The sequence below is a fragment of the Cupressus sempervirens genome, chromosome 8, assembly GCF_028749045.1.
Source record: "Cupressus sempervirens isolate cs-2001-9-10 chromosome 8, ASM2874904v1, whole genome shotgun sequence".
Lineage (NCBI taxonomy): Eukaryota > Viridiplantae > Streptophyta > Pinopsida > Cupressales > Cupressaceae > Cupressus > Cupressus sempervirens.
Genome location: NC_143125.1, coordinates 554,353,648 through 554,366,375, shown reverse-complemented (window position 1 = coordinate 554,366,375; position 12,728 = coordinate 554,353,648).

Here is a 12,728-nt window from a genome sequence, read left to right as displayed (position 1 = left end):
ATCCTTCTTATCCATATTTCCAATAGTTAGTTCAAGACAAAGAAGTGAGATTAGAGTATGTAAACACTAAGGAGAAAATAGTTGATATTCTCACTAAGGTGTTGCATAAGGATGATCATGAATATAAGAGATAAATTAGGGATGAAGACATGGGTAGTTAATATGATATGGAGCTCCTCATAAAATATGTTAATGAAAATATCTTACAAATTGATGCAAATAATCCTACTTTAGGAGTTGCCTAAATAATGAAGGAAGAAGAACATAATTCTATATAAGTCACAGACCTGATGAAAAAGGTGAATTGAGTATTAATATTAAGATATCTACATAGCCAATATGTATGAGATAGATGAAGTCTCTTTGGTTTTTTTTGAAAGAGGGGAAGAGATTGATTTACCATATAAAGGGGTGGTATATCAAGTGAACAATGAGGACAACTCATACAAGAAAGATGGAAAAAAGAAGAACTTATATGATCTTATGTGAGATACATGGATGAGAAGAAGAATGAAACTAAGGATATTAATGAAGATCTAGTACTAAACATAGAGGGATATTTCTTGAAGCAGTACATATTTTGGATTGCATGGTAACTAGAGGTGTTACCATAAATGTGAGAGAGGGAGATTCTTTGAAACTGGAATTGACATATTTGTTAAGTTATCATTGATGTCAAACCTTATTGGTAAGACAATTTTCTATCTAATTTTAGGGTCATATCAAGATGATCGATGAAGATGATTAGTGAAGTTGGTAATAAAAATAGCTCCTAGAGGAAATATCAAGTTAAGTGAGGAAACTACAATGGGCACTTGACTAGTTAGACTTTGACAAAATAAAATGATTGTTTAAATAATTCTACAACTGAAGAAGATAGTTGTACTGAACCTTTGAAGAAGTGATCAAAAAATGACTAAATGCACAAGCTTGAACAAAATAAACAATAGAAGATTAAGTAACTTGAAGTATATTTTGAGTGATGCTAGTGCCAGTCAAGTGTTGGTATGTGTTGAGCATAAGTAGTATTGCCCGAGCTATTGGATACAATTATTCAATTATGTATTTTCTTTTGTGTTACACAAAAATCACATTAGTTATCAGACAGAGTCTACCAACCTCAGTTGGTTAGCAAAGAAAAAGATAGAGTCTACCAAGCTCAGACGGTCAACAAAGTGAATTACAAGAGTCTATTGAGCATTCCTAAATATTACACTATGGAGACACTTTCTATCAAGCTCACTTGGGTGTTGAAGAATTCTATGGCAGAAGTTAGTTTCTACCAAGCTCACAAGGTTAGTAAAGGATAGTTAGTGTCTACTAAGTTCACTCGATCTTGAAAGGATTTTGCAAAATTCACATTGTTTATAGAGCTTTAGTTGGTTAACACTGGAAATCATTTCTAGAGCAGTGTTTACCAAGTAGGGTTAGCCAATGAAGGATTTCATTGTTTTGATGAATAAAGTTTAATTGTTTCATGTCATGATTGTAGTCGACTAATTTAATGATTATTGGTAAATGTAACTTGTAAATGGATCAACTTGAAAATTTTTAATGTATAAATAAAAGGTCAAGTTATGAATTCAAATGTAAGGATGAATGAGCAAGCATGAAAGTGAGTTGATTATGTAAAGTGTGAGTGAATTTTGAAGAAGGATTGGATATCCTTGAGGAGCATCAAAGTTTCATTTGATTAGAGAGGATCTAGTGAAGAAGAATAGAGATCTATATTAGAAAAGTTTAGTTGCATCTCATTCAAGTCACTTATTTTTACTTTCTCACCATTGTAGTAGTAATTACTAAATCTCTTAACAGAGTTAGTTTAACAACCATTCTTATAAATCCTCTAATAAGGTGGACAGTTCTACTAAATTTTTCTAAAGTTCTCTAGCAATGCCACTCCTAGTAGGGTGATTAAATTCTCTAACAGGGTCACATCTAACAGTGTATTTTTTAGCCTTTAACATGGTTGGATCCTAACAGGGCTCACTTCAGAAGAGTGAAAATTGGTAGCTAGTTACTTGGTGATTTTTCCCATGTTGGGTTTCCATGTTAAATATGGTGTCTCTTGTGTTGATGTTATTTCTTTTATGAATGCATGTTAAATATTTATGAATGCTTAATAAGTTAGCATACATCTACCGAGTTACAACATTTTTTTGTGTGGCTACCAAGTGATAGCAGTAACTAAGTTTTTAAGACATTTAAAGGATCTATGGATTTGTTTCTATGGTAACTAATTCACCCCTCCCCGTCCCCCTCTCAGTTACTCCATCTATATTTCCAAAAATTGGTATCAAATCTTTTGTGCTTGTATGAAGGATTTCAAGGGTCCAAGCTAAAGATTAAGATGTCTTACAAGAGGAAAATCCTGAGGCTTAATAGAGACAACTTTTCAGCATGGTAATGTCTCATGAGACTCCATCTATCTTCCATTGTAGATACAAGATTGAAATATCTTGATCAAGCATATGTAACTCGTTCTAGCACATTATCTACTAATGACATTGCTAACAGAAGACTCATAACACCATGATGATAGACATTGCATCTACCCAAAGCTATGAAGAATTTGATAATGTCAAGGATTGCAAAACTACCTTTCAAATATGGAACAAGTTGAAAGATATCTATGGAGATGATGACAATCTGAGAAGATTTGAAGTAGAACTAAGAGGCAAATTTTATTAGATGGGGATGAGAGAGGATGAAAACATTGCCAAATATGTTGAAAGAGTCAAAGTAGTTGTTAGTGCAATCAAGGCTTCTAGAGGAGATATTTAGGAGGAAATAGTTGTAAGTAAAGTTCTTAGAATATTACCTCCCATTTATGCAATTAGAGTTTCTATAATTCAAGAAAGAAGATGTGAAGCAAATCATAAGATAAATTTAGAGGCCATAGTAGGAAGATTGATTGCATTTGAGTTAGATAACTATGACAACTATGTTCTAGCTTCCAAGAACATTGAATCATCCTTTGAAGTTGAGCTTTCACTCAAAGAAAAGGGAAAGAAGATAAAGGATTCTCAGTTAGAAAGTGAAGAAGAATTAGAATAGAGTTCTGACAGTGATCTCGAGGTGGTTGAAACTCTACTTACAAGGAAATATTCTAGAGGTAGAGAAAAATACAAAGGTAAGGTTCCTCTAATCTATTTCTCATGTGAGGAAATTGGTCATATAGCTTCTAGGTGCCCAAACAAGAAAAAAAAGGATGTAAAGAAAGGTCAAAAGTGCAATGACAAGAAAGATTTCAAATCATTCAAGGACAAAGGTAAGGAAACATGTTTCATGGCTAAGGATTCTAATGATTCTGATGATGAAGAAGATGACATTTTTTACATTGCTATGAAAGATGAATCTAATAATGATGAGGAAGATAAAATGCCACTTATCTCTCATGTGAGAAAAAATGATACATAGATCATAGACAATAGTTGCTCTCATCATATGGATGGTGATAAAACAAAGTTTGAACATTTTTGAAGACTATGATGGTGGTAGTGTGAAGTTTGGTAATAATGAACCTTGTTGCATAAAATGAAGAGGAAGAATCTCACTAACCAAATAACTTGTATGTGATAATGCCTACTGGGTTGAAGGACTAAAACTCAATCTATTGAGTGTGGCACAACTAATCAATAATGGATTCAAAGTAGAATTCATGCATAAAAAAGAAAGACTGTTGGATGACAAGGGAAAGCTGATTGGATTTGGCATACAAACAAAAGGTAACTTGTTCTCTCTTGTACTTTGTGAATGTTCATGCTTTATTGCTCAATTTGAAGAAATTTGGTTATGGAATAGAAGGTTATGTCATGTGAATTTTGATAACCTAGTGAAAATAAGAAAAATTATGAAAGTAAGAGGGATTCCTATTATAAAGAAATATGATGTTGGTCTATGTAAGAATTGTCAAATTGGTAAAATGGGAAAGAATAGATTTAAAAGTAAGAACTATTAGTCTAAATAAGTTTTCAAAATTGTGCATACTAATTTGTGTGGACCTATTGGAATTGAAAGCTATACTAGAGAAAAGTTCTTCATTCTTTTTGTTGATGATTGTTGTAGAATGATGACTATAATGTATCTAAGAGTGAAATAAGAAGCATTTGAGAAGTTCAAATGGTATTTGGCCAACATAGAGAAGGAAGCAAGGAAAATATTGAAATGTTTGAGGTCAGATAGAGGTGGTGAATTCATCTCCCATGAGTTCAATAACTTTTGCATTGAAAGGAGAATCAAAAGATAGGTACAAGTCCTAGGTAATCTTGAGCAAAATGGAATAGCTGAAAGAAGGAATAGATCTATCATGGACTGTGCAAGAACCTTAATGATTGAAAAGAACATTGCTATCAAATATTAGAAGGAAGCTATCAACACTGTATTTTATACCTTGAACTGAGTAAAACTAAAGAAGGACTCACTCGAAACCCACTATGAGTATGGTATGGCTATAAACCAAATGTAAGTTGCCTAAAAGTATTTGGAAGAAAATGTTACATTTGGAAAGAATCCTAAAAAGGTAAATTTGATGTGAATGGTGATGAAGGTATATTTTTGGGATATCCTTTTAGGAGTAAAGCATATAGATTTTAGACTTTGTGTATGCACAAAGTCATAGAAAGTGCACATGTGAAAGTTGATGAGCTTGTAGAAAGGATTGAAGAAGAAAGAAAAAAGGTACCAGAAGATTACATGAGATTTATTTTCATTGAGCTTGATACAGTGCTAGATACATCTATCAATTAGGAATCTTCTACTCTTGAGTCTTCACTCACTAAGTTGCAAGAAGTTCAAACTAAGCTATAAGAACCTGAGTCACATTTTGATGTTACCAAGCTAATGCTTATGGAGTTTGAAGGACCCGACCAATAGATAGAATAACCAAAACTTGAAGTTGAAATGCAAGAGGATGACAATGCAATTCATTCAAAAGGCAAGGAACTTGTATTAGCTAGGTATGTTAGGAGACATCATGCACCAGATCAGATTATTGGAGAGAAATTTGAAGGTACTATGAGAAGAAGTAAACTATAAGGTACTTGTTTACATCCTAATTTTGAACCTAAAAGTTTCAAAGATACATCAAAAAATTAAAGTTGGATTGAGGCTATGAATGAAGAGATAGAGAAAATTGAGAAGAACAAAATAGGGATTCTTGCACCTAGGCCTAAAGAGAAAAATGTGATTGGAACTAAGTGGGAATTTAGAAATAAGTTGAATGAAGATGGTAACATATCAAGGAACAAAGCTAGACTTGTATGTAAAGGCTACTCTGAAGAAGAAGGAATAGACTATGGAGAGACTTTTTATCTTGTTGCAAGATTAGAAAGTGCTAGGACCCTACTTACATATGGTGTACAAAAAGAATTCAAGGTATATCAAATGGATGTGAAGTCATCATTTCTCAATGTTATACTAGGTGAAGAAGTCTACATTAAGAAACTTGAAGGTTTTGTTGATCCAAACAAGAAGGACATGGTCTACAAATTACACAAAGCATTGTATGGTCTAAAACAAGCCCCTAGAGCATGCTATGGAAGATTGCATAACTATCTTATTCAGATTAGTATTCAGAAAACTAATGATAACAACAACTTGTATATCAAGAAAGGACCAGATAACAAGACTGTTTTGGCACAAATATTTGTGGATGACACTTTTTTTTAAGGAAATGATGATCTATGCAAATAATTTTTAGAGAAAATGAACAAGGAATTTGAAATGTCAATGTTTGGTGAGATTATATTCTTTGTTAGTCTTCAAATTCAACAGAGTAAGAATCGTATCTACATCACTTAGTCTAAATACATCAAGGAGATATTGAAAAAGTTTGGTATGGAGGATAGTAAACTAGTTGGAACTCCTATATGCACTGTACTAAAGCTTATGAAGGATGATGAATCAAAGGTGGCAGATCAAACATTATATAGATCAATGATTGGAAAGTTGTAGTAAATGCTTCATACAAGGCTAGATATTGCTCTTCTAGTTGGTTTTGTAGTAAGATTTTTAGCAAAACTAGGAGAAATCACATGATGGCAATAGAAAGGATCATGAGATACTTGAAAGGCATTGATGATTATGTATTATGGTAAAAATTTGGAGGTAATTTGGATTTGAAAGTGTTTACTGATGTAGATTAGGCAGGAAACATTGATGATAGAAAAAGTACAACTGGAGGAGCATTCTTTCTTGGAAAGAGGTTGGTTTCTTGGATGAGTAAAAAGAAAAATTGTATATCCCAATCTACAACTGAAGTAGAGTATGTTGCAACAACAATAAATTATTCTAATACTATTTGGTTCAAATAGTTATTGGAGGACATGAAGGTGGAAATCAAAGAACTAGTTGCTATGTTTTGTGACAATACAAGTGCAATCAATATATCCAAAAACCTAGTGATGCATTAAAAAAGAAAGCACATTGCAATAAAGTATCACTTTGTCAAAGAATTTGTGTAGGATAAGGAGATCAGATTGGAATATGTCTATACAAAAGAACAAATTGCTGAAATATTCACCAAACCATTACCTAAAGATGCATTCTTGTATCTAAGAGGTAAGTTAGGGATCATTCCCCTATCTAAAGCTCACTAAAATGATGTTTTAGTGATGCATCAATAGGTATCAAGTTGAAGATGTATCAGTTGATGCAACATAATCATGGGAACATTGCATATGAATTAATACTTAAGGTACACTGTTACTCATTTGGTTTGTGTTGTCTTTCATATGTGTTGTCAAAGAGGGAGAGTGTATTGTCATTTTTTTTGAAATTTGAATTTGATTGAGGAGAGTTTTTTGTTTGAAAAGAAGTTATGTAATTCCTTCATAGAGGGAGATTACTATGTTTGAGAAGTTTGTGGCATATAATCTAAAAGGGAGAAATGTTCTATTAGAAAAAGACTTGTTCTCAAATTTTTTTCTGCTATGACATGTGTTTCCATCAATGAAAATGAGGGAGATTATTGGATACAATTATCCAATTGTGTGTTGCCTTTGATGTTACACAAATGTCATATCAATTATCAGATAAAGTCTTTTGAGCTCAATTGGTTAGAAAAACAAAAGATAGAGTCTACCAAGCTCAAATGGTTAGCAAAGTGAATTAAAAGAGTCTACCAAGTGTTCCTGGATATTACACTATGGAGACAATTTTTACCAAGCTCACTCAAGCATTGAAGGATTCTATTGGAGAAGTCAGTTTCTATTGAGTTCAAAAGGTTAGTGAAGGAAAGTTAGTGTCTACCAAGTTCACTTGGTCTCCAAAGAATTTTGTAGAATTCACAGTGTTTATCAAGCTTTAGTTGGTTAACAATGAAAATAACTTCTAAAGTAGTGTTTACTGAGAAAGATCAACCAATGAAGGATTTCATTATTTTCAGAAATAAGGTTTAATTTTTTCATCTAATGATTGTAGCTAACTAATGTAATGATTATTGGTAAATGTAACTTGTAAATGAGATGACTTGACAATTTGTAATTTATAAATAAAAGGTCAAATTATGAATTCAAATGTAAGGATGAATGAGAAAGCATGAAAGTGAGTTGATTGTGTGAAGTGTGAGCGAATTTTGAAGAAGGATCAGATATCCTTGAGGAGAAGGAAAGTTGCATTTGATTAGAGAGGATATAGTGAAGAAGAATAGATATTTGTATTAACAAAGTTTAGTTGCATCTCATTAAAGTCACTTATTGTTACTTTAGGACCATTGTAGTACTAATTACTAAATATCTTAATAGAGTTGGTTTAGCAGCAATTCTTGTAAATCCTCTAACAAGTTGGACAATTCTACTAAATTGTTCTAAAGTACTCTAGCAAGGCTACTCTTAGCAGGGTGATTAAATCCTCAAATAGGGTCACACCTAGCAGTGTGTTTTGTAACCTTTAATAGGGTTGGATCCTAATAGGGCTCACTTCAAAAGAGTGAAAATTGATAGCTAGTTACTTGGTGGTTTTTCCCATATTGGGTTTCCACATTAAATTTGGCGTCTCTTGTGTTGATGTTATTTCTTTTATGCATGCATGTTAAATCTCTATGAATTTCAAGTAAGTTAACATACATTTACTGAGTTACAACATTTTAATATGTGGCTATCGAGTGATAGCAGTAACTAAGTTTATAAAACATCTAAGGGATCTATGAATTTTTTTGTGTGGTAACTGATTCATGCCCCCTCTCAGTTACTCCATCTATATTTCTAACATGAGCACCAATATTCACTGAGTGTTAGTATATGTGGTGAATAGAATTAATAGTAGTGACCAAGTAACCTAGTGATGATCGAGCTTCATAACATAATGTTGGGGTTGAGGGACAATATTTAAAATTTTATGATCAAATCATGATTTCCAACCAATACAATTGATTTCTTAAAATATGTAAAGTGTGTGGAAGATAAAAATGGATGACGGAGAACATTTATATCAAGGAAAACTATGTTTTCTCATTTCTATCCAAGGATTCAAGGAGAAGTTTGTATAATTTTCTAGAAGAGAAAATAGGAGAGTAAATGATAGAAGGATTTGATGAATCTAACCTCACCCTAAGATCTACAGTGATGATTAGTCAAAAAAGGATCAGAATTACCTATTTAAGGAGGTACAAGGGATAACCTAAAGTGGCTATAGCAATTATTGTTGCTATTAATTGGTGAATTTGAGTAGGATTCAAAGAAGAGTCATGAAGAGGTGAAGGGTGATATCTTCAAAATTTTCCAAGGAAATGAAAGACATACATGAAAATGGATGTCAGTTAGTGGATCAACATGTGAGGGAAACTATGATCTATATTCACAAAGTGAGTTTTTATTAGTCAGATCAAAACTTGTTATTACCTTCTAGAAGCATTTTATCAATATTCAAATCCTTTAATCAAGTTGGCATTCTAATGAAATTTTCTAAACTCCTTTAACAAGGTCACTCCTAAGAGGGTGATTAAATCCTTTAACAAGTCACATTTAATAGTGTGTTTTTTAACCTTTAACAATGTTAGCTCCTAACAAAATCTCACTTCAAAAGAGTGAAAGATTGGTGACATATTACTGGTCATTTTTCCCAAATTGGGTTTCCACATTAAATCCTAGTGTCAACTTGTGTGGATGTTATTTGTGATGTTTTATTGTTAATGTTTTACATTGTGCAAGTCAATTATTATTAGGACAATGGACTAGGAGTTAATGCTATTAATAATCTTATATAGAGGCCACAATAATGGTTCTCACTTTTTGGCATCTTTGACATTGAAATATATATTTTTGTAAAAATCTTCATTTCTAGATGTGTATTAGTAAAAAGCCATAAAGAATTTGAAGATGATGTAAACTAGTTATTTGTAGTATTATCCTTCTAGTTTTGTAATACTATTTTAAAATTATTTCTTCATGTTATAGAAGTCCATTTTTTTCTCCTTCAAGAAGTAGTATATATGAAAAATAAGGATTTTTAAAGAGTGATGGTTTTTTTTATCAACATAACTTTTTTTAAAAAATATGATAATGAAAAGATTATTTCAAGGCTCAAATGGTGATATCAATACCTAGAAACTTTAGTTGGTTTCATTCAACTTTGTTAAAAATTGTAGATTTTATTCAATGGTAAAATTAAATTAATGGTATATTAGACATAGGTTAATTTTGATCAGTATATATTTTTTTGTACAATTCAAAATGGATTTATCTTGTTTTGATACAAAGGTAACACATATACATTTGTAACACATATTTTTTTAAAATTATTGTTTCACATTTCTTTTTTCCGGACCTTCAAATTGAGACTTCTTAAATGGAAAAAAAACCTATATTTAATAAAATCATAAATAAAACATCAAAATAAACATAATGTATATTATAAGTATTAACAATGGAAATATTATTTAGAGTAGAACAATGTGGTATGTCTAGTTTTAAAAAATAGACTAGAAGGTGTTAGAACTTTATTATCATATGTAGCACATAGAGTATTTAAAGTACATCAAATGGATGTTAAATCTACATTCTTGAATGGAATTCTTGATGAGGAAGTCTACATTGAACAACCAAAAACTTTTGTAGATCCTAGCAAAAGAGATGTGGTTTGTAGGTTATATAAAGCATTATATAGTCTCAAGAAAGCTCGTAGAGCTCGGTATGAAAGACTTAATAACTACTTGGTAGACATTGGATTTCAAAGGAAAAATGATAATCATAGTTTGTATATCAAGGAAGGACAAGAAAATAATATTGTGTTGGCAGAAATATTTGTTGATGATACTCTATTTATACGAAATGATGACTTATGCAAAGCATTTTTAGAAGAAATGAGTAAAGAATTTGAGATGCCCATGTTTGGTGAGATAAAATTATTTGTTGGATTGTAGATATAGTAGAAAAAAAATGGTATCTACATCACTCAATCTAAGTATATCAAGGAGATACTAATTTTTTTTTAAAATGGAAGATTCAAGACTAGCTGGTACCCCCATGTCTACTGGACATAAGTTCTCCATGAATGATGATTCCAAAGAAGTAGGTCAGACCACATGCAAATCAATGATTGGAAAATTATAGTATGTAGTACATACAAGACTTGATATTGATCTAGCAGTTGAAATAGTGGTAAGATTCTCAACAAATCCTAAGGAAAACCACATGATGGAAATCAAAAGAATAATCAGATATCTAAAAGGTACTAAAGCCTATTTTTTATAGTATAAACTTGGAGGCAATTTGGACTTGAGAGTATTTACCAATGCTGATTGTGTAGGAAGTATTGATGATAGAAAAAACACTAATGGTGTAGCATTCTTTCTTGGTAAAAGAATAGTGTCTTGGACAAGCAATAAGCAAGATTATACATCTCAATCCATAGCAGAGGTAGAATGTGTGGCAACATTAGTTAATTGTTCTAACATTGTTTGGTTCAAACAATTGTTGGAAGGAATGAAGATAGAGATCAAGGATCCAATATTCATATATTGTGATAAGACCAGCACGATTAATATATCAAAAAATCTAGTACTGCATACTAAAATAAAGTACATTGCTATAAAATATCACTTCTTAAGATAGTTGGTACAAGAGAAAGAAGTCAAATTGGAATATGTTAATGTTGGCATTAAGTTATTATTGCCATTAGTGAAAAGACTTATCTACATCAGTATAGTCATTGAGCTTCATAGTTTACACTGATCATACCTTGCATTCAGTGGTTACCTTGCAGGTTCATCACTTAAGTAGTTCATACTGAGCATTAATGAAGCTACTGAGTAAATATGCAATCCAGCAGTGTTTATTGAGTTTGTAGTGATTATCGAGTGATGAAAGTGCATTGTTTACTATGTGATGAAAGTGCAGTGTTTACTGAGCAATGAAAGTGTAGTGTTTACCGAGTGATGAAAGTATAGTGTTTATCGAGTTTCAATTTTTATCGAGTGACACTACATCTATTGAGTCATCCGTGGTTACCGAGTTTAGAGCTACTTTGAGTGATTAGTATGGACTGAGCCTTCACTTCTACTAAGTGCATGATGATGCCAAGTAATGTAGTTGACGCCATGTATCAGAAGGTCATCGAGTTAGTTTAGTGAACTCGAGTTATTTACTATTGGACTAACTTAGTAATGTTTTGTTCACTTGTGTTTTGGCCGACCTTGCCATTGTAGTTATTGGAATGGTATATATGTAATGTATTTTATCATTTTCATGATAACAAGATATGGATATCAAAAGAGACATGAAATGTTTTGAGAAGTGTAAATGCAAATCAGTAGAAAAGTAGAATATTCAGCAAAGTCTACAAGGAGAGGCTAAAGATTGATCAGTCACAAGAGGTGATCTATACTTCAAGGATCTATTTAGAAAATCAAGTTTGTAAGTAGATGCATTGTTTCATCCTAATAGTTGAATCAGTTTTGTAAATCCTTTAATAGGGCAGACTTAACAGTCTTTGTATAAATCTCCTAATAGACTTCATACTTTAGCGTATGTTTGTAAATCCTCTAGCAAGGTGGACCTAGTAGTCCTTTATGCCCCTAACAGGGAAAATCTCCAAAATTTGTCAATGTAAGCCTTAATAGGCCAACTTTGTACTGTAGTAATGAAGTTTTGTTGGTATTGGAAATATTCAAGATATGACAAGTTACTGAGAGGGGAGGGGTGAATCAGTAACTTCTAAAATTTCAAACAATAAAACTGTATACTGATATATTCATCATTCATCCAAGTAACCTATTGTAAGCATGAAACAAAATCATTTGCAACACTTGAACACACAGATTTGGTGACCCAGAAACCTTCCAAATAGAAAGTAAAACTGGGGTGGGGATGAAACCCACAAGCTTCATTACTGCAGTATGAAGTTGGCCGGTTAAGGCTTACAATGACCACTTCTGGTGATTTTCCCTGTTAGGAGCACAAAGGATTGCTAGATCCACCTTGTTAGAGGATTTCCAAACATACAATAAAGTATGCACTCTGTTAGGAGATTTACAAAAGACTATTAAGTCTACCTTGTTAAAGGATTTGCAAAAACTGATTCACCTGTTAGAATGAAACAGTGGATCTGATTAAAACTGATTGCTGATAAGATCCGCTATGCTCTGATTCACCTTGATGTGATAGATAAAACTTTTCTGCTTCAAAACTAGACCTACTGAATATCTTCACAATTCATCCCACATACTTTCGCACGCATGTATTTCTTTCGCACTTTCACACTTTCACACTTTCACATTTCCACTCATTACC